Source organism: Ursus americanus, chromosome 4 (assembly GCF_024610735.1).
Source record: "Ursus americanus isolate L20-20 chromosome 4, mUrsAme1.1.p, whole genome shotgun sequence".
NCBI lineage: Eukaryota > Metazoa > Chordata > Mammalia > Carnivora > Ursidae > Ursus > Ursus americanus.
Genome location: NC_142130.1, coordinates 42,265,200 through 42,288,949, shown reverse-complemented (window position 1 = coordinate 42,288,949; position 23,750 = coordinate 42,265,200). Strand labels below are relative to the sequence as shown.

Below are 23,750 nucleotides of genomic sequence, written 5' to 3'. Positions count from 1 at the left end.
ACTGCTACTGTGATGCTGACAATTCAGATGGCTGCCCAACTTCTGTCTCTCACTGACCTGTCCTCAGCTTTCCTGACTAAATCCAGCAGCCTACCAGAAGTCTGGATGCCCCCCCCATCTCAAAATAAACACATTCAAAAGCAAATCTATCATCTTCCCCTGTCTACAAAACCTGCTCCTTCTCCTCAGAGCTTTCCTCGCTTAGTTGTGTAAGGCAGAAACCTGGGAGCAATCCAAAATGCCTTCTTCTCTCGATACCCAGCCCAAAGGTTATTAGATTGTGCTCATTCTGCTTCTTATCTCTTGAACATGTCTCCTTCTCTCTATTCCCACAGTTACTGTCCTAGTTCAGGGCTTCATTGTTTCCTGTCTGACAATTTCAGTTGCCTCCTAACTCATTTTCCTGCCTCCACTCTCCCATCCCTCCAATCCATCCTCCAGCCTGCTGCCAGGGCGAGCTTCCATAACACAATTTGATCATTAACCTTCCCTACTTAAAACTTTCAATGGCTCCCCAAATGCCACAAGATGAAGTTAAAACTTCTTTGCATGGTGATCGGGGCCCAACATGATTGTTCCCTGACTACCTCTACAGCATCATTTCTCCCCCCCCCCCCCCCGCTCTGCTAAACATCAGTGACACGGATCCCCAACTCGCCACGCAATTTCCTCTTGAAGTGCCTTTGCCCCTGCAGCCTTTCCTCTCTCTGACCATCTTGGAAAATCCCTCAAGGCCCAGCACGGATTCATTAGCTCTTCTGTGAGGCTTTCCCTGACCCTGGGCCCCAAGGTACATTCAGCTGAACACACTCTCTTGCGCCTCCAAAGTTCCTTGAACATCATTCAATTATGATACTTAGCATATAGCATCATCCCAACTTGTTTGCCTATCTGTCTCCCCTGTGGAGCAACTTGAGGTCATGTCTTATTCATGTTTGTATTGTCACTGACGAAGTCAAAACCCTCACGACAGCATATAAAGGCCTACATGCTCGGGCCCCACTGCCTCCCCTACAGTATCCCCAACCACGTTTTCCTTGCCTACCCTGATCCTGCCACAAAGACTACTCGGTTATCACTCAAACTTGCCAGATACATTCTTGTCCAGGACCTTTGCATTTGGTGCCACTGTCAAAAATGCTCTTGCCTAGATATCTATAAATTTTGCTTTCTCTCTTTTCTCAAATGTTGCCCCCTCAATGAGGCATTCCCTCTCTCCAATTTAAAATTGCAACCTGACCCCTCACACACATACTCTCACTCTCTTTCCTCCTTCACTTTTCTCTGTAGCAGTTATCACTATCCAACATGATATATCTGACATATGTACTTGCTTATCATTTTTCTCCCCTGACTAAAAAGTAAGCATTACAAAAACAGAGACTTCTTTTTGTTTTGTTTACTGTAGTATCCCCAGCCCTTGCAAAAGCTCTGGGTGTACAGTATGTGCTCCCCTATAAATACTTGTTAATAAATGCATCAATCTTTAGTTTCTAGAATAATACCTGACACAGAGTAGGGGTTCAAAATGTTTCTTGAATTAATAAATAAACGAGTGAGTGAATGAATTAATGTTAAATCCATGCTTTATGAATGTGTTGAAGAACAGTCTTTGTAATCTGATCCTCATAACAACACCAGTAAGTAAGTTGAGTGGGTAGTATTATTCTCGTTAGACAAATGAAGCAACTGAAAGTTTAGGAGCCTAAATTAAGACTGCATGGGTAGTTTAAGGTTTGCTACTCTTTTCATTTCAGTATTAAAAGGTAAAGACAAATCTCTGCTCATGATGTAGCTTTAACATTTATTACACTATTTTGGTTCCTCTTGACTAAGAAGGCAATTAACTGGAGGTGCAAGGCGCTAATACCTTTTATTACAATTTGTGTCTTTCCTTATTAGGTGCCTTTCATAAAACAGATCCTTTTCTTTCATTTTCAAAAGTGGATTAGGCACTCATACAATTTTGCCCCTCAGAGTGGTTTGTACATGGCTACCCAAGAGGACATCAGGCTACAAATCCTGCCAGAATTAACTGGAAGGTGAGTGTGGCATTTGTATCTTGAGGATGAACAGGTTGTTTGATGCCACGTTTGTGCTAACGGAGGTGTCCTTAATGTGTTAACACCCAAAGGAGGGCAAATTCAACAACAAAACATTTCAGTTTTTGGCATGTCTATGGAGAGTTAACTTTCCATTGTTCAAGGGTTAATTATCCATTATGTGAACCACTTCTCTTTCTCCCTCTGGCTGCTTACATCTAAGAATTCAGTTTACTAAAGGATAAGTAGGGAAAATAGATGGAAATGAAACTAGTACATTTCATTTATATATATTTGAAGATCTGGAAAAGAATTCAGTGTAGAAGACAGAATTAAATGTAGTTTGAGGACGGCCAAGGTGACTGATCACTGACAACAGACTAAAGCACATTTTATACAGTATCTTGGTTTCTTTCAGTTATTGTTTATCAGGGTTGGTTTATAGTATATGAAGTTACTCCCTAAATGTAATTCATGTCAGCCACTTGCCATGTAAGGTGCTGGAATTTCTCTTCTTTGATGCCCCAGAGCACTAACGGTGCCTTAGTGTCCTGTGGCTTAATGACTGAAGCAGCACCAAGAGATCCCACCAATTTCTCTACTCATCCATGAGAAACAATTGCACTTAGCTATTTTCAGCTATTATTTCCCTAAAAAGGGGCACTTAATTAGTGCCTGTTAAAATAGGGCGAATGATTTGGCTGCCTGTCCTTTTGCCCCTGTCTTTATTGTGCTGTCTGTCTTCCCCTCACCCCCACTACTGTCTAGTTCACAGGGCATTCAGAGGCAGTCTTGACATCAGCCTATCCATATCTGACATCAGGCTGAGCTCCTTAGATGTTGGCTCTGAGGAAAGGAAGAACCACTGATTGACTGAGTTACTGGCAAGCTGGAGAGGCCTTTGGTCAATATGATAAATTCTAGGTGAGTCTGGTCCTGTCAGACTGTGTGAGCGCAACAAGCTGGGTATGTGGCCCCCTCAAGAGTCCTGGAAAATGAATGGAACGACTGCAAGCTCAAGACCCCATGTTCTGTCAGGAATATCCTGTGCATTGTGGAAATTTGAGAAGGCACCTCTGTAGATAGTGGCAGGTGCCGTCAGTGAGTCCGAAGATCTGATATGGGAATTTAAGGGGTTCAGATAGAGAAGAATCTATTGATTTGCTTTCTGGACATACTCCTTTTGTTATGATAAGTAAAACATATACACTGAATGCGCTGACATACAGATATTCCTTAATCACCTACTCACTGATCTTCCACTCAGACTGAGCAGTTTGACACTGGTTGGGAGGGAGACAAACATGAAATGCACTACCTGCCTTCTAACCACCTGTAGTTTCATACCTACAAAAAACTTCAGTTCAAAGCAGTATATGATAAGTGCCAACTGAAACCTAGAGATTTTTAAAATGCTATCCATGTCAGAAGGGGAAGTTAACTTTTAGTTTGGGTTATCATAAACAACTTCAGAGAAACAAGTGTGACTGGGCAAGGATATGATCTGGTGGGGTGTCTTGAAAAGGTGTCTGGAAAATTATAGTTGCTGATGCTGATATGTAAATACAGCATCAAAGTATTTAGCATACACCTAAGTAACTGAGAAACTGGAATAAATTGGGAATTTGTACATAAATTCATTCTTACAAAATAAAGCAAATTCATTAAATATAGCCTCAATTTTAAGATAATTAATAGCAATTTAATTACTTTCTACTTATTTTAACTACTTTATACATATAGCAATTATTATTTTGAGACTGTGCATAATAGAATTTACATTTATAATCTAACATGTATATTTGATGAAGGATAATTACTAATCTTATTGGCTAACCAAATCTCACCTTTTATAGATACTGTTCATAAATATTTGTACAAAATTTCTGTGTTGTCAGTGCGATAAAATGTCAACTACACTTCATTTAAGGTCAATTTGTAAAACATCTGGTTGAATTCAAAGGCAAGTAAACCTAGGTAGTAGTCAGTCATATTTTCAATAGTTGAGTATAGGTATGCCATAATGCAAGTATATATGCACTTACAAGCTAACATACATACACGGTCACACATGATACAATGAATCAACTTCTTTTTAACTTTCAAAAATATGTATCTTTTTAAAGGAATCAAATATCAAAAAGCATTTTTATACAAATAAGAGAGAATAATTTCTTATTGGTGTAATCATAATTCTGTTATTTAGTGATGTCATTTTTGTCTAATTCTGACTGCCTAATTAAATGAATGTAACATGCAGGAAGCACTAATAGCTAAAATGTGCATGCAGGAAAGTATACATTCTACAGCATGCATCCTCTGAAATGACATTACAAATTTTTGAGATGAGCCTGAAAAACTGAATTAATGATAGTACACTATTAAGGTTTATAACACAGGCATTGAAACAAAATCAGGTATTAATATAATTTAAGCAGAAAGAAACACATCATTATCTTGCCTTCCAGAGATGTACTGATCATATTCAGATGTATATACTCCAACTTCGCCGTTGAATTCTTCCATAGCCATGTGGACCTCCAGATCTTGCCAATAATAAGGAAAATCTCTCTGGCAGGTTATATTTTTAAAATGTCATCTCTTGGGATACACTCTGAGATATTCATGTTTACCTATTCTCTGCTTACAGATGCTCAGAAAGTTTTATATATTAGATGTAGGAGATTTCAACATCAAAATGTTTTCGAAGTGTTGGAGATCCAGCCTGCCTTTGGTATAGCCCTAATAGACATCCTTACAGATAATTCTCCTGGGAGTCTACAGCCTGAGTGTTAACTGAGTGAAGCACAACCTCCTACATAGGTCTTGGTGGTAATGGGCTAAAAGCTAGTTACATTTTTATACCATATTTTTAAAATTTTAACACCATTTTCCTATTCAACCTCTTTCTTTAGAAAACAAGAGACTAATGGAAAATCCCCAAGAGACATTATAACATACAAATAGTATGGCCATAACTAGCATGCCTAACTGAAATAGGCAAACTTTACCGTTATATATCACTGAAATGTTTATCATACTCATCCTAATAAAACGTGGAGACCGCTTCCTGTCATGATGACAGGTGAGGAATTTGATGTGCCTCACAAATTATAGGTATCATGATACAAGCCTGATTCTGTTGTAGAGGTCATGACAGACCTTGATGAGGCTGTAGCAGGGGTCAGTCTCTGCAGAGAACTTGGGATATTTGAGCATGTGTGAGTTCTCTGGTTAAGAATCTGAATCGTCCAGAGTAGCAAACAAAATTTCAAAGCTAAGTATCAATGTAATGTGTTGGATGACTGCACCAGCTTGGACAAGAGTGCACACAACAGGCACACACAATACACATCTGGTTCAACATGAAATCAACTATTGCTAAAGCATTTTTGACTTTTAGGAGGAATCTACTGGCAATGTGTTAACAGCAAGGACAACTAAAACAATAAAATAGCATCTCTTTCCAAATATTTAAGAACATCTAGTAAGTGCCCCTTAGGCTGGATTGTGGTTCTTCAAAGTTTTAGCGTATGAGAACCATATTGGGGACATCAAAGACTCCTCCCTCTTTCCAAAGAGCAATTTACTTCAGATGCTGCCACACACTCAAATGCTTTTATGGCTACCATGTTTTTTTTGTTTGTTTGTTTGTTTTTTGTTTTTTCCACTTTAAATATTTTGGAATATGCCAGATTCTTGAAATTGGAAGGAAGACAAGAAAACATGGTAAGATCAAATACCTTTGTAAGAGCAGTTTAGTAGTCACCTGATGGCAAAGGGCAAATATACATTTCAGCTGAAATTCCACTTCCGGGGAGAGTGTGAGTTATCAGTAAGGACACGGAAGGCACACATTGGCTCTGAAAGCTCGTCTGTTGACTCCTCTGCTAGTCTCGTATCAAACAGGATGCAACCACCCCCATTCCATTCCTTCGACAACTTCCCAGAGCACACTCAATCAGAGTCTTTTATATTGAGGGCAATACTATATTTGGGTTTAATACTGTGAGGACAGTCATCTAGTTTTCCTATGTCAGGATGATAAATTTCCCTGGAACCAAATAAGGATTCTCACTGCATTCTTCTATTCGATACCATGAATGCAGAAGAATAAAGAAGAGGGTGTGACAAATAATATTTTCCAAAGGTCGGGTGAGGGGAGGTTCCCTCACATTTAAAAGCAACCAGTTCTTAGCAAAGTGATCTTTAGAAAAACAGTATTAACAATATTCCTTTGGTATGCATCTACTTTTCTTTCCCGTTTAGCTGGGGACGTTAAATATTCTGAGCAGAATGTAAATGTCCAGAATAGCGATGCGTGAAGTTGGTAGAGAGAAACTCCAAATGAACGAAGAGTCCCACTTTCATTTCCCCCTCTTACCACCCCGAAAGCTACCTCCCTGCCCTCACACACTCACCTACCTTCCTCCTCCCACAAGCATGTTTGCTAGGCATGTCAAGGCTGACATCCATCGGTGGCAGCATGAAACCTATGCCTGCAGGATCCTCCTGAGAACGGACTCAAGGCTCTGCCATTGTCCATAGAGTGCTCTCAGCTGTGAACACTAAAATCTTCATCATTCCGTTGGATTGTTTGGTAGCGTTTTAAAAAAATTGTATTTTTTTTTAAACACCCTTTATTTCCTGACTGCCTCAGAGACACCAAGAATAGAATCCTTGACACATCAAATTCTGGAACCTCACCACTCACCAGGACTGTGGTTCCTGATCCAAGGAGTGTCGACTGAGAATCAGCACAGTCTCTTGAGAGTGTCCAGGCCTGGCTGCTAAGCTCCCTGCTCTGATTAGTTTGTCGAGTTCACAGTGTTCCAGAGTGCTGAAGCACAGAAATTAGGGAGGGGAGGTGGAAGGAAAATCACTGGAGCCTCTTACGATCTAACTTCCACTAACTGAGAGGAAATGTCTTATAAATAAACAACAGCAAGAGAAACAAAAAAAACCCCATCCCGTTCTGCCAGAGGAATGTACATTATTGTCTCCCGACGGAAAACTTTACACCACACCAGAATGCAGCCATGTCTCCTGAAACTACCTCCCTCAAAACAGAAAGAAAAAGAGAATCAAGAAGGGAAAAAAAAAAAAAAAACAACAACACCAAAAATGATTTTTTTCATCCCCTTGAATTCTGTTGGGAAGTTCATGTGAGTTCCCAGTAGACAAGCTAAACGAAGCAGTTTCAACAGTGTCACTGTTCCAGGATTTCTTGCAGAGGCTGCCTATTAGCAAAATTTCATTTCTGCCCAGATCATTGCTGTGCCATCCGGACATTTTCAGAAGGGAAGTTCAGGGAAGCGGGGGAGGGTACGATCGTGGAGGAGAGGAAGAAGAGAGGACAAAGGAACACTCCTGATGAACCGGAATGCCCTGGCCACGGCCATGAGAAAGCCGGCCCCCACCCACCACCCCACCACTGCTTGTTGAGGACTTGGTGATGCAGTGTGTGTGATCTACTTACTCTTTCTGCTCGGGAGGCTGAGGTTCCTACATTTCCAGCTCATGCTGGACTGTACCGTAAGCAACAAGTGAAATGAGTTCAGTGATCTCATTCTAGTCCTTCGACTCCTGTCCACATCGCTAAGCGACTGCACAGCTTGGCACAGGCCAGGATGAGTCAGCAGTCTCTGGTCATGAGAGGCCAGGCCTGGAATAGCAGGGGGGTTTAGGTCAGGAGCAAAATGAAGCAGAAAGGCAGTCTAGATGGCAGCGCTCGGCTCTGCAATACACGGAGATACTGCAGGTCAAAATGAAAGAGCCTCCACGGCTGGGGGGTGAAGACTGTAGGATTGCAGAAAAAGGAGCAGCCAGGGAAAAACTTCGAACAGCTGCCTACCAAACATAACAAGAACAAATCAGAGTACCACAGGCAGGAAAAAAGGGCACTGTGAGAGCCCTGGAGGAGAATAGAGGTTCATTAAGATTTCTGGAATACTTTTTTTTTTCCATGTGCTTCTGCACTTGATTTAAGAAACAGTGGTTACCTATATACTATCCTGGCATTTTGGTATTGCTTTCCCAATTTGGTAAGTAGCAAAACAAACACATAAAAGCAAAGCACTGCTGTTAAATAACAAGAAGCCTCCTACTCCATAAAAGAATGCAATTATAAATAAAAGACATATCTCAAAGATGTACATTTGAGTCAATAGTGTCTTTGTATAACCTGCAAAATACTGATCACAAAATGGCTAAAGAGAAGTACTCCTTAAGTCGAGCTTGAGTGGAGGTAGAGAAGAGCTGAGAGAAAAGAGAGGGCCAAGTTCAATGGTGAAACGCAAAGGACATATGATATGGTGTCCGTACATATACTCAATGGGGTCAGCATAGATGTCCATCAGAAATAGAGGCTTCCCACCAACAGACTTTCCAACATCTCTCCCTCTGCAGTGTTGCCGTAATACAGCAAGAGGAGAGGGAAAATAAAATATCAGAGGGAAAAACAAGGTTCAACATAACAAATCAGTCAGAGGCAAATTGCCCTATGAGCCAATGGATAAGGAAAAATCTTAATATCTGAAACAACCTTAGAGGAACCGTATCTGGATAAGGAGACTGAGGTGGAGACTGAGAATTATCAGCAAATAATAGTGATGACCTCATAAAAAGGAAGAAAGCAATCTCACGTCAGATAGTGTGCAGCAAGAATGGCATGGAAAGAGAGTAAGATCTGCAGAGCTCGGAAACACTAGTAAAAGACTTCTTTAGACAGGGAATAATAAGGACCCACTATACATTACTAATTGGTATCTCTTAGAGATGCATACGTATGTAAGATATGTCAGAACATGGAGAGTAAATTTTATTTAGTTTTCATTCCAGAGTGTACTAAATTATTTCAACACATCTTTATTAAATACTCAGCCTTAGGCAGATGAACTCTCTAGCCTCGATTGTCTTGTCTTTGAAATGGAGTATTATCACCCTTGTTGAAATATTTATAAGGACTGAATCAGTGTTTGTCAGTCCTTATCAGAGCAGTATCTGTCACATGGTGAGCACTCAATAAATTGCTGTTGTTTTTATTTGATTATCATATCTTCCTAAGTGCCCACTGAAAGAGTCATTTCCAGTGTTGTTCCCCTGGATTGAGTGGAACCCGTACGAAGGCTCCAGTAAAATGAGTTGAGTAACACTCCTCAGAGACGCTGCTTTAAAAAGCTCATTTCTGTCTGGGTGTGTTAGACATTATACTTGAACACAGAGGATGCTGAGAATCTATTATGTTAAAGTCCCAATTTGGGGTATCTATATTGTCAAAGCAGCTTGAAGCTTAACAGTGTCCAGTAACTAGGAGCCTAAAAAAGAAAAGAGGGATTTTTAGAAGGTTCTCCAAAAGCAACAGGATAAAAGTGCTATTGGCCTTGACCACATGATGAGGGTTTTTTACCAAAGGGGAAAACTTAGTCCAGTTGATCATCCCAGCCTAATTGATTAATTGTGGGTCTGACCATCTGGCTGATGAATGCTGACACCCAGCAGTGATTACTGTGTAACACAAATCCGGATGTGCTCTCCCTGATGCCTCCCACAATAATGGCAACTCTGAACTTAAGGTTAGTTTATTCAGGCCTCTTGGCTCAATCTCTTCATGGAACAGTGGTTGTGGCAGGGAATATTTTACTAGACCTGGTCAAGCATTATCTTCTCTTATTTCAGTTACCCCCTCCTTCCCAACTCCACGCCTACCCTGTCCTGAGCCCTCTCTTGTCTATAATCACTTTTCATGCAAAGCATTCCATCTGTAGTTTTCATCATACTGTCTGATTCTCTCATTTCCGGTTGCTCTATTCTGAAAAATATTTGGTTTAAAAGACCTGTACTGCTATTTCACAGGGAATCCTATTGAGACATTTTTATTGTATCTTCTTTGCTACTCTTTTGCTTTAAATTAATCTGTGCTTCCAAATTCTACATATATATACATATATATATATGTATGTGTGTGTATATATATATATATATATATTTTTTTTTTTTTCACCTAACTCATGAGCCTGATTAAAAGGCCCATATATTGCTCAAGTTCTCCATGTGGTTAACAGAACACAAGGGTTAATAGAAGACAGTTCTTCTATCTTGAACTTACATCTGATTCTCAGTTCGGAGTGTCCTATGGAGAAGACTCTGGAACATATTTCACTGCTAGAGAAGGAAAGTTGGGCTCCTGTAAATCACAGGGATCAATAGCACTGCCACCAATCCATACCTGGAGATAACCTGCACGCAGGACAGTTTCCCAAGGAAATCAAATCTGAATGCATAAATATAAACCCTGGAGGATTATAACCGAAGGTTTTATTATTTTTTGTGGGAAGGCACGGGGGAGTAAACGGACACAAAATGTCTTGCACAAGCTTGGCCAATGAGTCACAACCAAGCAGGATCATCCATTTCCCCTCTCTTTTTCCCAGACTGATTTCCATCTCAAAATTCATCATGTTTCTTGTTCCATACAGATGCTGAATTCTTCTATGTTCCAGGCTGGGTTAGTGTTAATTTTCAGTAGAGGATGGCAATAGCACGCTGAACTGCAGAGTTCCAGACTGGGAACTGGGAAATGTTTTTGGCCTGACTGTCAGTAAACAACTATGTGTCTAGGGCAAGTCAAGTCCCTTAACTCCCCATGTCTCAGTCTCTTCATTGAAAAATGATAGGGTAGGACCACATGAACTCCATAGTCTCTGCCAACACTAAGATTCTATGGTCCTATAGCTCATTTCCTTTTTCTCTCTGGCATCAACTGCTCAACCACTCTGCTTATAGTCCTTTCTCTGCTCCCAGTTACTGATGGAAAAATATCTCCCTCATTTCCTATCCAGTATTTTGTATTTGTAACCCCCCCTCTTTTTATTTTTTTTTTCTTTTGGTGCTAGATATTTGGAGTCAGAAACATGAACCTAACCAGATAGATGCTTTAAATGTGAAGGCGTTTGAGGAGAATAGCTTTCCCATTGTAGAGCATTTAGTGTAGCTCGGCCTGGAGGAAGCCAGCCATCCAAAAGTGGAGCAAAGGGGCCAATTCACAAATGAGAGGAAGCCTTTCATAATAAGAGTCTCCAGACTCTTCAGTTTCGATAAAGCTAAATGCTACCACATTCTAACTACTTTTCCAATCAATCTCAGACATCATCACAGACACTTAGGACTACAAATTTGAGGCCCAGCACTGGCAGTGATGCAGTTCTTATTTCACCTCCACCATGTATTGCCAAGTAGGATTTAGGATGGCATAGTAATAAGAGCCAAGAGGACAATCTGTCATTTATTTTCCTCCAAACTTTTCGAAATTTCCCATTTGGGCTCTGTTTCCCAGTTTTAATTTGGTAACTGCCATTTTTCAGCATTTCTTTTAACAGGTTACTAATAATTTCTGATACAGGATCTCATATTTCATTTTGTGCTGCTAGAACTGCTGTTAATATTTCATCTGCCTTCACTTCGGCTCTGAATAAAGGCTGCTAGGTTTTTGATACACTGTTAACACTTTGATTCTGGGGGATTGGATCACCAGTGTTCCTCCAGTTTTGTCCATATCTTGTTGAGTACAATTGAGAGATTACCTGTCTCAGAAATAGCTCAAAGCGTGGCGTACATTCTAGGGATACTTCAGAGTTTTGTTTTGTTTTTTTTTCCTGGATATTTGATGAAAACAAGAAAAGCAAGTTTTTGTGTTTGTTCTCCCGGGTAACTTGCTATCTGCTTCAGTGGTAGTGTTCTAGAAGCAAAGGGCAGTGGTTAAGAACCAGGGCTCGCAGGAAAATCTAGGTTCAAATCCTAGCTCTGAAGCTTACCACACATATCATGTTAGGCCAGATCCTTAACCTTTCCAAGCCTCTGTTTTCCCCCTGGTAAAATGGGGATAATAATAGTGCCCACCTCTATTGCTATGAAGATTCCATAAATTAATGTAAAGTGCTAAGGACTTTCTGAGTTCTCAGGAACTGATGGGTATCATTATTATCCTAGCATTAATAATCTACCAATTCACATCATAGTGTTATTTTGCAACATCTTTTCAAGGTCAATGAATTACTTTTGAGTCTAGACCTTTGCGGTTTGCTTTATTATAGTTCACATATAAGAAATCCTCAGTGAAATCTAGTAAAATATTTTTAAAATGGTCCTTAAAACAATGCATAGTTAAAAATAGTATATAACATCATATTATTACATCATCTTTCAATCTAGCATCAGATTCTCAAAAGTTTATTTTTTTAAGATTCTATTTCTTTATTTGACAGAGAGAGAGCGAGCACAAGTTGGGGGAGTGGCAGAAAGAGAGGGAGAAGTAGGCTTCCTACCACCCAGGCACCCTCTCAAAAGTTTTTGTTCATCTAATAGCCAGGCCTAGATAAGGTGCCCTGTACCAATGCTAATCCATTCCATAAAGAGATGGCTTATCGTATTTACTTTTCCATATTCCCAAAGAATATAGATTATTCTAATATTCTTTGGGTATGTATTAGTCAGGGTCCATTAGGAGAGAGAAACCACACAGCAATTTGAACAGGAAAAGTTTAATATAAAGAATTATTAACTATAACAGCGGATTGCAGTAATGAGGGAGTAGCTAGTAAGAAGTAAAGAGAATTCTAAATTATATAAGAATAGCAAATATAAGGAGCAACCATTACTTGTAGGGCTGAGATACAGTGCCCAAGGAAGAGTCCCCTCCAGCCCTGGAGTGGGATCCAGATCTTGGACCAGGCACAGATATTGATGAATGAACAGCAGGGAAATTGCTAGAGAGCTGCATTAGCAGATCTTGCTGGAAATCTGCACTCTAGGGAGCAGGGAGGCTGTTCATAGGGAGGTGTCTCATCGGAGGCACTCCACTACACAAACCACCCAATGTGTGTGTGTGAGCGCATGTGTACATGCATGTGCGTGCATACATGTGTGGTGGGTCCTGGGGGAGGCTGCTGGTCGCTGGGCCCTGGAGAAGCTACATGTTCTCCAGCTGCTGGACACCAAAGCAGCTGCGTGTGCTGCAGGAGCCAGGCCCTGGAGAAACTATGCATACTGCTGGAATCTGCCAAAGGAATACCCAGGAACCAGCAAGAAAAACCTCTTCTTCCTGTAATGTCTCTCCGAACCCCCTACTGACAAAGTGCACTCACACCAGCTTGGAAAATAAATATATTTAAAGGACTCAGATACGTTTTTGTAGAGAAGGTAAAGAAAGGTAAATCTGGACTGGAGTGGCAATGCGTTGATAACTCCAAGTTATCATTATGTGCTCACATACTTTATAAAAATACCCACTTTGCTGATTATAATCCAATGTTCTCAACTTAACTATAATACTGTTCACCTTTACTAATAAATTGACTCTGCATAGCTAAATAAATACTGCTAGAATTAAGGAAAATAAGATTCTATTAAAAGTAGCAATACTTGGGGCGCCTGGTTGGCTCAGTCAGTTAAGCATCTGCCTTGGGCTCAGGTCATGATCTCAGGGTCCTGGGATTGAGCCCTGCATCAGGCTCCCTGCTCCTCGGGGAGTCTGTTTCTCCCTCTCCCTCTGCCCCTCCACGCACTACTCTCTCTCTGTCTCAAATAAATAAATAAAATCTTTTTTTAAAAAGTAATAATTCTAGTATTTGTATAATAACCTTTTTCCCTCAAGTGCTGCCCATGTGTGTTTTGTTTATAATTTACAGATTAAGAAAAAGATGTACAGAAATACTAAACTATTTTTTTATATTTTTATCTTTATTTGATTTTATTTTTAAAATTTTTTTATTACACAGAAATACCAAACTATTAACCCAAATTAATGCATCAGTGATCCCAGTCCAGAATTTCAGCTAAACGGATAATCAGAGAGTCATTACTAATGACCCACAACTTCAAGGGAGGTAAAAATTGTCTTAATTACCATTTTTTTTCCTTTTCTTTTTATGACTCCAGAATCCATGTTTGCTGTTGACTCATTTTTTGGGGGGGCTGTTAAGTATAGGTTGCTATTTTTCAGAAAAATGTATCATATATTTAGTAGGAAATTTTTCCTATGGTTCCTATCTTATATTGTTATATCCTTAATATCAAACAGAGAAACATCAGGAAATGACCAATTTGGTACATTCCTCAAGGTATACAGTGATCACTCTCAGAACTGGTTTTACATATAGACAAGGAGGTATCTTGCAGAAATACTGACCCTGGTTTACCTAATTCCTTAATTCCTTTAAAAAGAGGCCTGGGGGCACCTGGGGTGGCTCAGTTGGTTAAGGGTTTGATTCTTGGTTTCAGCTCAGGTCATGATCTCAGGGTCCTGGGATGGAGCCCTGCATCAGGTTCCCTGCTCAGCTGGGAGTCTCCCTCTCCCTCTGCCCCTCCGCTCCGCAGCCTCCCCACCCCCATTTGCATGCTCGCTCTCTCTCTCAAATAAACACATAAATCTTTAAAAAATAATAATAAAAATAAAAAGAGGTCTGAACCTTTTATTCTCTAATCAGAGGTAGGTTTTTAAAACACAAACTGTTGACATTAGGAAAGGTTGTGTTAGTGAGAGGCCAAAAGCACAGAAAGCAGTTCTGTGAGAAGAGGGTCCTCTGGAGAGGAGACTATCTCTAGGCTAAGGCCACAAAGTCTGCATCTCACTCATTTACCCAGTTTTCCCCATGCCTGGCCAAAAGTAGTACTGTCTGTGCTTGATGTTATGGAAAGGACCTGCTTGCTTCCTCACGGTTGCGTTTTCTGAAAACCAGTGGTTCATGGAGCAAAGCAAGCCTCGTCAGCCTGTCTCACAATCACTGGCGGCATCGCTGCCAGCTGCAGGCAGTTGTCTTTGGGATGTTCGTCCTTTGTGTTGTGTGTAAGGACTGAGGATAAGCCTAATGACCCTACATACGTTTGAGCCCTACCTCCCCAACAAACACAGACACACACCTCTCCCTGGTGATTCCCGAGTCCAGAGGGGGATGATGACAAAGGAGAGCCGTGAGCCCATGTGAGTCAGGCAGGCGAGTCCGTTTTATTTTAGTTTGCCCTTCTGTTCAGCAGGCTTTTCTGCTCTGACCCACTATACTTACCCTGTCGGCTGCTCTTACTAGCAACATGCCTTTTTAATCAGCCTTCCTGGGGTCTGCATTTGATTACAGCATTTGTGTTCTATTTTGATTCTTTTGTACTGTGCCCTGTGGTGTTAGCTTGAAAGGTGTTATTTATAAAATGAAATTCTATTGTATTGCCACTTGGATTCAAAGAGGACATATAATATTAATGCAGAATGTATTTAATAATATCTTGAATCTATTAAATCAATTTCTTCATGAGAACACAGAAATGGGGGGAGGCAAGTTGGTTAGTAACCAGGTAATAAGATTTAAGAATTACCTGAACTTTCCTTTACAAGCACTTGTAAAAGTCGACACAAGAATCATTCTCTTAACGTCAGGGTTTCCAGAAGGAGGAGACTACCTTTCCTCAGCCAGCCTAGTGCGGTGTGCACCTGTTTAAACATTGAATTGTGAAGGCCAAACATTTTCCTAGGCCTTAGATGCAAATTTTTTGACTAAGGAAACCATGAGAAGAAACATGGATATGACTTTTTTACTACCTAGGAAGATTTAGGTAAAGAAGGAAATATAATCACCTGTTTCCAAGGAGCTGCTTGCAAGATTTGTTTAAAAAAAAAAAAAGGAAATTTCTTACGTAGAGTTTTCAGGATGGAATGTTTAGAATGATGTTCTCACTTAGCATAAGTATAGGTTTCTTTATGGCTGCTGGGCCTCTGTAGTCTGATTAGAGTGATGAAGGAGTGCCCAACTTCTTTTCACTCCTAATTTTATTTTATTTTTAAAAAAGATTTTATTTGAGAGAGAGGGAGAGTGTGCACCAGCAGGGGGCAGGGGCAGGGGGAGAGAGAGAAGTAGACTCCCCGCTGAGCAGGGAGCCCAATGAGAAGCTGATCCCAGGACCCTGGGATCATGACCTGAGGACCCTGAGACACTTAACTGACTGAGCCACCCAGGCATCCCCTTTTCACTTCTAATTTTAATGTACACCCAACACTGAAACATTATATCATGGTATCACTGTTTGCTTATCACAAGTGTTGCTGCACACAGCCATTCTTCCCTTAAACTTTTTTTCCCCCTGTTGATACAACTGAAATCATCAATGGCTAAGCTGCTGTTTGAACAGGGACTAAGGAAGGATCTGGTGTGGAGGACAATGTAGCCGTCAGGCCCTACAGAACTTGCTAAAAGAAACTGTCGCACCCAAGTGAAGTTGGCTGTGCAGGCCTGAATGACAGCGCCTAAATAATCATGTGTTCTCACTCACTGGCTCAGTACAGAACTCCAGGAAACCCTGGATCCAGGTTCTAATCACAAAAATGGGAATAACTATATTTATCCTTTTCTACATGCATTGGGCTTCTTTAGGGACAGATGAGATAATAGTTCTGAAATGCTCTAAATTCTCTGAAGTAAAGGTGGGATACAAATGCACGATATTATTAACATGATAGTTCAGACCCTTTTTTCGGTTCTTCAAATCTAGATATGAGAAACATTGACAGATGACTAAATTTGCACCCCTTTGGGAATAAATTATATACCCTTGTTCATAAATGACATCTCAAACATAAGGAGCTAGGATGTGTTGGGAAATAGACACCTCAACCTTGAATGCATCAAATTGTAAGATACTTACATAAAAAGATCATGTTATTCACCTCTGTATCCATCTAGATTCCACCATATTGGTTTGCATTATGTAAGTGTTCCACTAATATTTCTTGAATTGAACGGAAGAATGAGGTCATACAATTTTAGAGCCAAAAGTAGCTAGAAATCGCAGAAGTCCAGTTAACTCATTTGGCAGATGATAAAACTGATGCCCAGATTAATTAAGTAACTTATTCAAGTACAATATTAGCAATGTTACAAGACTTTAGAGGAGTTGTTAAAGATCTGCCACTGAAAATATATCACTCAATCAATTAAAACAAAATAGATGTTCCTTTGTCAAATAAGAAGTACTCTTCAGCTCAAATAAATCTGAAGTCTTCTAATCTAAACAGGGAGGCTGAAGCTTAAAGTAACAAGTAAACTTCATTAAATGGCCATAGACCATAAGTGTGCTAGAAATGCCAAGTAACTAAGGCTGCCTATTTTAATACTATACCTATCGCCCAATCTGTTGGCATATTTCTCAGGTAAAATCAAGGTTGTACAAACGAAAGGTAATGTCAAATCTTTGAAATTATGTGGGATTCATGAAGGTGCAATTCAAAAATGAAATTATTTTTATCTATTATTTCAGTCTACTATTAAGCCATATTGTAGATTGTAAAGTAGATTTAAATTCTACATTGTTAAATTAAAAAAAAAAAAAAGGCAGGCCTATAGTGAGAAAGGCAATTTCCCTTTGGTGGAAGTTACTTGTATAGTATTTGCAGAAACAAGTTTGTTTAACTCTTGGCTCAGATGTTTGGTTAAATTAGCACAATAACAATAAAAGCCAGTCAAATTATCCTTTTGATTGATTTGATTTCTTCTTCTTTCTTGGGGGGCAGTATTAAAATTTTTTTCCTTTATCTTAAATCAATCAAAACATTTAAATTATTAATTAGAATGTAAACAATTTGTAGTCAGGGTTATTTTCATAATCTCCTAAAAACTGCAGCAGGGTGACTGGCATACAACAGACACCGAATAAATGTAAAATTTCAATTGTTGTAGAGTAGTCATCTAGGAAATCTCCAATGAGCTACTTTTCATTTTTCCAAAGCTCCTAGTGCACTGGAAATCCCTGAAGGTCACAGAGAGCAGAACTTGGAGCAAAAGGAGTAAACGACAGCAGCAGGCTTGGTGCTTCTAACGCATGGAGGGCCTGGCGAGCACTGCTGTTTGTGTATTACCAAAATTGGATTCCACAAACATAATCAGGCTTTCACAGATCAAGTTCAATTTATTAACTTGGCATTTCACCTCCACTTCTTGCTCTACCTTGCTTAGGCATCCCAGGTTCAAATCCTTCCCAACAAGTATTCTAAAGTATAGCCGGACTGTATTAGTGTTTGCCTTTATCCTGGTATTGTCAAGGGAGTCCTAAATTTTAAATTTTCTTTTCTGTTATCTCCATAATTTGTGAAGTCATGTCTGGACTTCTGGGTTGGAATATTACGCATTCATTTACTATGATTCAATAAGCATCTACTGTGTGTGAGACACTAGGAAAATAAATGGAAATAAGGCTTACTTCCTGCCTTCAAAGAACTAAGGAATTCACAATGCAGTGGTTACTTCGCAAATATAGCATATATGTTCCTGCTTTTAAGCTTTTGTTCTTCCCTTAGTTGGAGTGTCCTATTGTTATTCTTTATTGATCTAATTGCTTTAGTTATCCTGTGTTCTACCTCCATATAAATCATTTTGTAGTTTTTGTGGTCCACATTAACTTTCCTTTTGTTTTGCCTACACAGCTAGAGTTGACACTCTTGCCTACCCAATACCCATTCCCCCAGTTCTTCCTAGCTACAGACCCCTATTTTGTTCAGAATGGCAATGTGCCCAGTCCGGCATGATGAGTTATGATATTTCTGAGCCAATTATGACAAATCTGTTCCCTGATTTCCTTGCCTCCCTAGCAACCAAGGGTGGCTTTGGGACCCGGTTCTACTAAGATCTATGTGGCAATCTGCTGGCTTCTGAGAAAGCGTTTTCTTTTTTGATAAAGATAGAGGTAAAAGGCCAATCCTTTGGCATCTCCCTTCTTCCCTCTTTTTTTTTTTTTAAGTTGGTATTTAAGTTCCAGTTAGTTGACACACAGTGTAATATTAGTTCCAGGTGTACGATCTAGTGATTCAACACTTCCTTACAACACCTGATACCCCTACCCCTCTTCCTTCTTTGACCATAGACATGATGCTTGGAGTTGCAGCAACTATTTGGTGATACTAAAGCAACAAGCATGAACAAAAGGCAAAGAGAACCCCAGAGATGTTGGCCCTGACTTTATCACACACCAGTGACCCCCTACCTCTGAACTTCCTGTTCTGTGAGAAACACAAACCACTATTTGTTTAAGCCACTCAACTCAGGATTTCTGCTACTGAACATTTTTTTTTTTTAAAGAATTTATTTATTTATTCGACAGAGATAGAGACAGCCAGCGAGAGAGGGAACACAAGCAGGGGGAGTGGGAGAGGAAGAAGAGGCTCATAGCGGAGGAGCCTGATGTGGGGCTCGATCCCATAACGCCGGGATCACGCCCTGAGCCGAAGGCAGATGCTTAACCGCTGTGCCGCCCAGGCGCCCCTGAACATTTTTCTAACCAAGAAATAACTTTCATAATTTAAATTATCCAAACTATTCTTCTTAACCAAATGGCAAACATCGGTTACATTCTTGGCATTTAATAAATACTCATTTGCTTTACATCTTGATTATATATACTACACATTCAATACATGTAATGAAATTCTCACTCTGAAAGCAAATGGGAAAATTGTAATTGTACTAAGAAAAGAGAATTAAACCAGGTCAAAAAAGAAAAAAAAAATCCAGTCTAAAGAAGTTCTATGAGAAGAATTTGTTACAACCTAGTTCAGTTACTCATATAATAAAAGAAACTTTTAAAAGTTTTCCAAAATTAGTAGAAATTTATTTTAAGTAAGAAATAAAACATTAGAATAGCCCCAAAGGGATAGATGTTTTAAAGAAGAGATCATATAAACAAGATTTCTATTAAATACAAAGAACACAATGCAATGCAGTTCCAGCTGCATCAAAACTGAGGAACCAGCCCTTATTAAATATCACTTGCAAGGAGACACTTTCTCTGTCCCTCAGGTAGCATGAATGTGACTCACCCAGATGCTCAAGTCTTTAGCATGCTAATTAGCTTCCAAAATCTTTCACCTGAGGTTTAACCCATGAGTGAGGAAATTGTTATAGAACTTGCTTTTGGAGAAAAGACTACAGAAGTTGGGACAGAAGCTATTTTCAAGCCTTCCAAATATTACAAGTAATGGGGAACTGTTGAAAGAAACAAGTAGCTTTGAGTCATTTTAGGTTAGTGACCTTAAATATAAGGTGTGATTTAATAAGAAGCCAGAGTAATCATAGCAGGAGGTGAGGAGAGAGACTCCGAACTGCCTGGAGTTAGGGAGGACTTTGGTGGCTGTTTTCAGCTGGAGCTCAAACTGCAGGATTCTGTCAGAGGCTCCACAAACAAAGGGCTGCATTATGTAATGCATCTTGTATTCCTTTGTGAACTATTCCACAACAAAGTTTCATTAGTCCTCCCCCCCCCCCCCGATATTTTACCACTTCCAGGCTGCAATATGTCCAGAAGGGAAACTTTCTACCTCAAATAAATTTTAAAGTGCAAGGAAAAAAAAAAAAAGACTTTTATTTTCAGGAACCAAATGAAATTAATTTGAACTTTATACGGACTGGGAAAATACTTCTTAAACTTGGTGGAGAAAATTAATCTCATTTGAAAAACTTCCAAATAGTTCAGCAACAATTAGCAATAATTCAAACTCTCTCTCTTGATCTATCATTTTCTGGTAGTCTTACCCTGTTGATGGTACCACTCTCTGAGGGTCACCTTTCAATACAGCATTTTATAGGCAAAGAAGACTGTTACACTGATGATGCATAACAATACATTCTCATAAATAGTGTCTTTTTTCAAATTAAAATTTATTTTTGTTCCTGTTACGAAGATGTTCTAAGATTAAACACAGTTCTATGCTACTGTATTTAGTTTTGGTATATAAAAATCTACTTTTTAGCAGCATAATTATTTTTATTAATTATTAACTTAAGACCCTTCCATTATATAATCTTATTTTGATCAGCTGTAAAAATGATTAAACTGCTGAATAGATTTTCCCTTTTAACATTTCAAATGTTGGTTTAATGTTTGTCACTTAGACTCCCATAAAAGTGGCTAAAGTTTTCTGAGGAATACTGCATAGAACATGTCTTTTGATCTGAGAGTCTGGGTTATGCATAGTCAAAGCTTAGATGGGAGCCCCCAGCTCCTGAGTGGTATAAAAAAATTAGGGTTTGAGTCTCAGCAGGTGATACTTTTCCTTCTGACTTGGTCTTAAACGGATGCAACAATCCATCACCTCTTGGGCAGAACATGAGACTGAAGTGTTGGGTAGTGCTTACTAAGAACCAACTTCAGGGGAGCTGGAAATCAAGACAAGTTATAGGTCAGATACAAGATTTTCATTCTGTGGTCTTTTTTCACTCAAAACACATCACTCTCAGACTCAGGATTATGTCTTGTTAAGTTGGGTAACCATATCTCCCAGTTTACTCAGAATAATTCTAGTTCCAACTGTTCAAGTACAATTATTAGTAGTGGTCACTTTTACTCTCAAAAGTGCCCAGTTTGGATGATAAATTATGGGGCTATCCTACAAAGAAGTTTTAAGAGAAGTTATTTATAGCACCATTTGCAGTGATAATCACTCTCTTTAGGGCAAATTAAAATAATCACTATTGGTCAAGTTCTGTAAAGAGAGAAATAACTAAGAGTTTATTACTTTAATCCCAATGATTCAGCCAGAGAGATTTTGCCATCTAAAAGTTTATTGTAAGATGAGAGTAATTTTGGGAAATCATATTTCAATGAATTATTTAGGATTCCTAATTTTAGGTAGTATTGGCTTTTTTGTTAGCCCTATTTCAAACAAGAAGGCTTATTTCCCCTTAAAATTTGTTATAATAAAAAAAGCACAAGATCTGAAATGAAATTCTTTGAATCTTGGATTTAAATCCTAACTCAACTATTTGCTCAATTGGCAAATTCAAATAATCTCTGTGAACATCATTATTATTAACCCCTTCCAAATGGTCTTCAAGGACATTTTAGAAACCAGAAGTGAAAGAGCTATAAATACTGTAAAAAGGTAACCTATTTTCAACAGTTACTATTTTTCTTAAATAATAAAACCAGCTTTTCCCTTTGCAACTTCTAGGACACTTGTATGACTGAAGAAAAACTGCCAACAGTAGCTAATATTGAGCCACAGGTGAGAGGGCAGGGGTCTTTGGTTGGACTCTCTGCTGACATAGTTTCATCACATTTCTGGGTGACCCCTGTACTGTACACGGACATTGATGGCCCACAAAGATCAAAGGAGAAAAGACTAAGGACCTTATGTACTGAGGCCAGAAAATGAAAGGCTGAACTTTACTTTCTTTAAAAGATTTTATTTGAGAGAGAGAGAGAGAGAGAGAGAAGGCACAGAGGGAGAATGAGGGGAGAAGCAGACTGCCCACTGAGCAGGGAGCCCAATGTGGGGCTCGATCTCAGGCTGAACTTGAAAACACAGGACTCTGGTCAAAAGTTGTACTACATGTTTCATGAGTTTCTGACATAGATAATCTTTTCTCAAAAGAAAAGGGAAACGTGGCAGTAAGAGGGGCTGGAGGAGAAAGGCTAGTTCATGGAGCAGAGAGCTTTTCTTATTATCTGGCACATTTTTCTAAGATATTCCTGGATCTCTGTACATAACACTCCTCTTTCTTCTAAGATGTTCATGTTCTGCTCTTTCTTCTCTGAAACTCTAAATTCTCTGGCCCAGCAAAACATTTGGGTGTTCTGACTTAATTCCTTTAATCTACCTGACATAAAAAATTATATGGGGAGTGTTTTTAGTTTTTCAGTTAGTTTTTAGTTTTTCATCTATATGAATGTAATCAATGATTTTATTTTTTAAAAAACTCTCTGAGTTTCCCCCACCTTGCCACTGACTAGAAGAGATTTCTTTAGAGCTTTCAGTAATTGCAGGAAAAGTTCTTACGAATTATTCTTCAGCCCAATAATTAAACAGGTAAATACCCTAAAAGGGGAGCTAATCCGATAATGCAGGGCATTTTTGTATGTTTAAACTGACTCCTATGAGATTGGGGCTCTTGTACCTAATTTGAGGCCTCAAAGATCTTTTGGGTTTGTACAAGGTTCTATCAATTAACCCTCTAACCAATGAGTCTCAATTTTAAATATACTCTGCTTGCAAAGGTAGTAGGACAAAAAGAGGAGTGAATGGCAAGAGACTGCAGAGAGGAATAGGTATCCCTGGGCTAAAAAAGAGTTCTAGATATCTTCCCCCACCCCTTGGAGAGAAAAATCTCTCTCACACATTCTATCTATTAGAAGTTCATTTGTGTTTAACAAGACCCTCTTTTAAAATGCAAATCTGCCTTGTGAACCTGTAAACCTCCTTCACACCTTATTGTTAATTACTCTGATTTTCTAGAATATGATCAACACTTAACTGATATTGGCAATCCAGGAATGAACAAATAGCTCAGAGTGGAAAAGGGAAATTTTGGTGGAGTGGGACTGAAGGCAGCAGCGTAAGGATTTCATCTGTGAGCAACAGGGCACCCTGATATTTTGTAGTTTTCATCTAGGAGAGTGGCAGTAATTGGAGTACCACAAAAGGAACATTTTTCTTGATTGCCAATGTCTGGCTGAGATCAGAGCAGGTTGGAAAACTGCAAACTTCAGGTTTTAAATACTTAGCCAAGCAAGTTAATTGAGTTTAGTCTTTATTCTAGAAACCTTTCTAGCTAATTTTTACTATCTCTTAAAACTTGGCAACCCTGGGTTCTAAAACTCTTCTGGTTCAACCTCCCAGATTTGAAGGTCACCAGATAAATGAATTCCAAAAATAAGTGAATGTGGGCCAGTCCTTTTTCA

At 39.3% G+C, this 23,750-nt stretch overlaps 1 protein-coding gene across 39 annotated transcripts in view; it reads right to left on the bottom strand.

Moving 5' to 3' along the window:
* The window catches only part of ZBTB20 (zinc finger and BTB domain containing 20), a 771,855-nt gene that overhangs the window by 292,535 nt on the left and 455,570 nt on the right, over positions 1–23,750 (bottom strand). For 5 of the 39 annotated variants that reach the window (XM_087861244.1, XM_087861258.1, XM_087861268.1 and 2 more), the window contains one exon: positions 7,522–23,750. This exon is cut by the window's right edge and continues 52,718 nt beyond it. The exons of 30 other annotated variants lie outside the window; for them this stretch is intronic. The gene's annotated coding sequence lies outside the window, so the exon portion shown is untranslated. 4 more of the 39 variants (XM_087861274.1, XM_087861278.1, XM_087861275.1 and 1 more) reach the window with 2 other exon arrangements.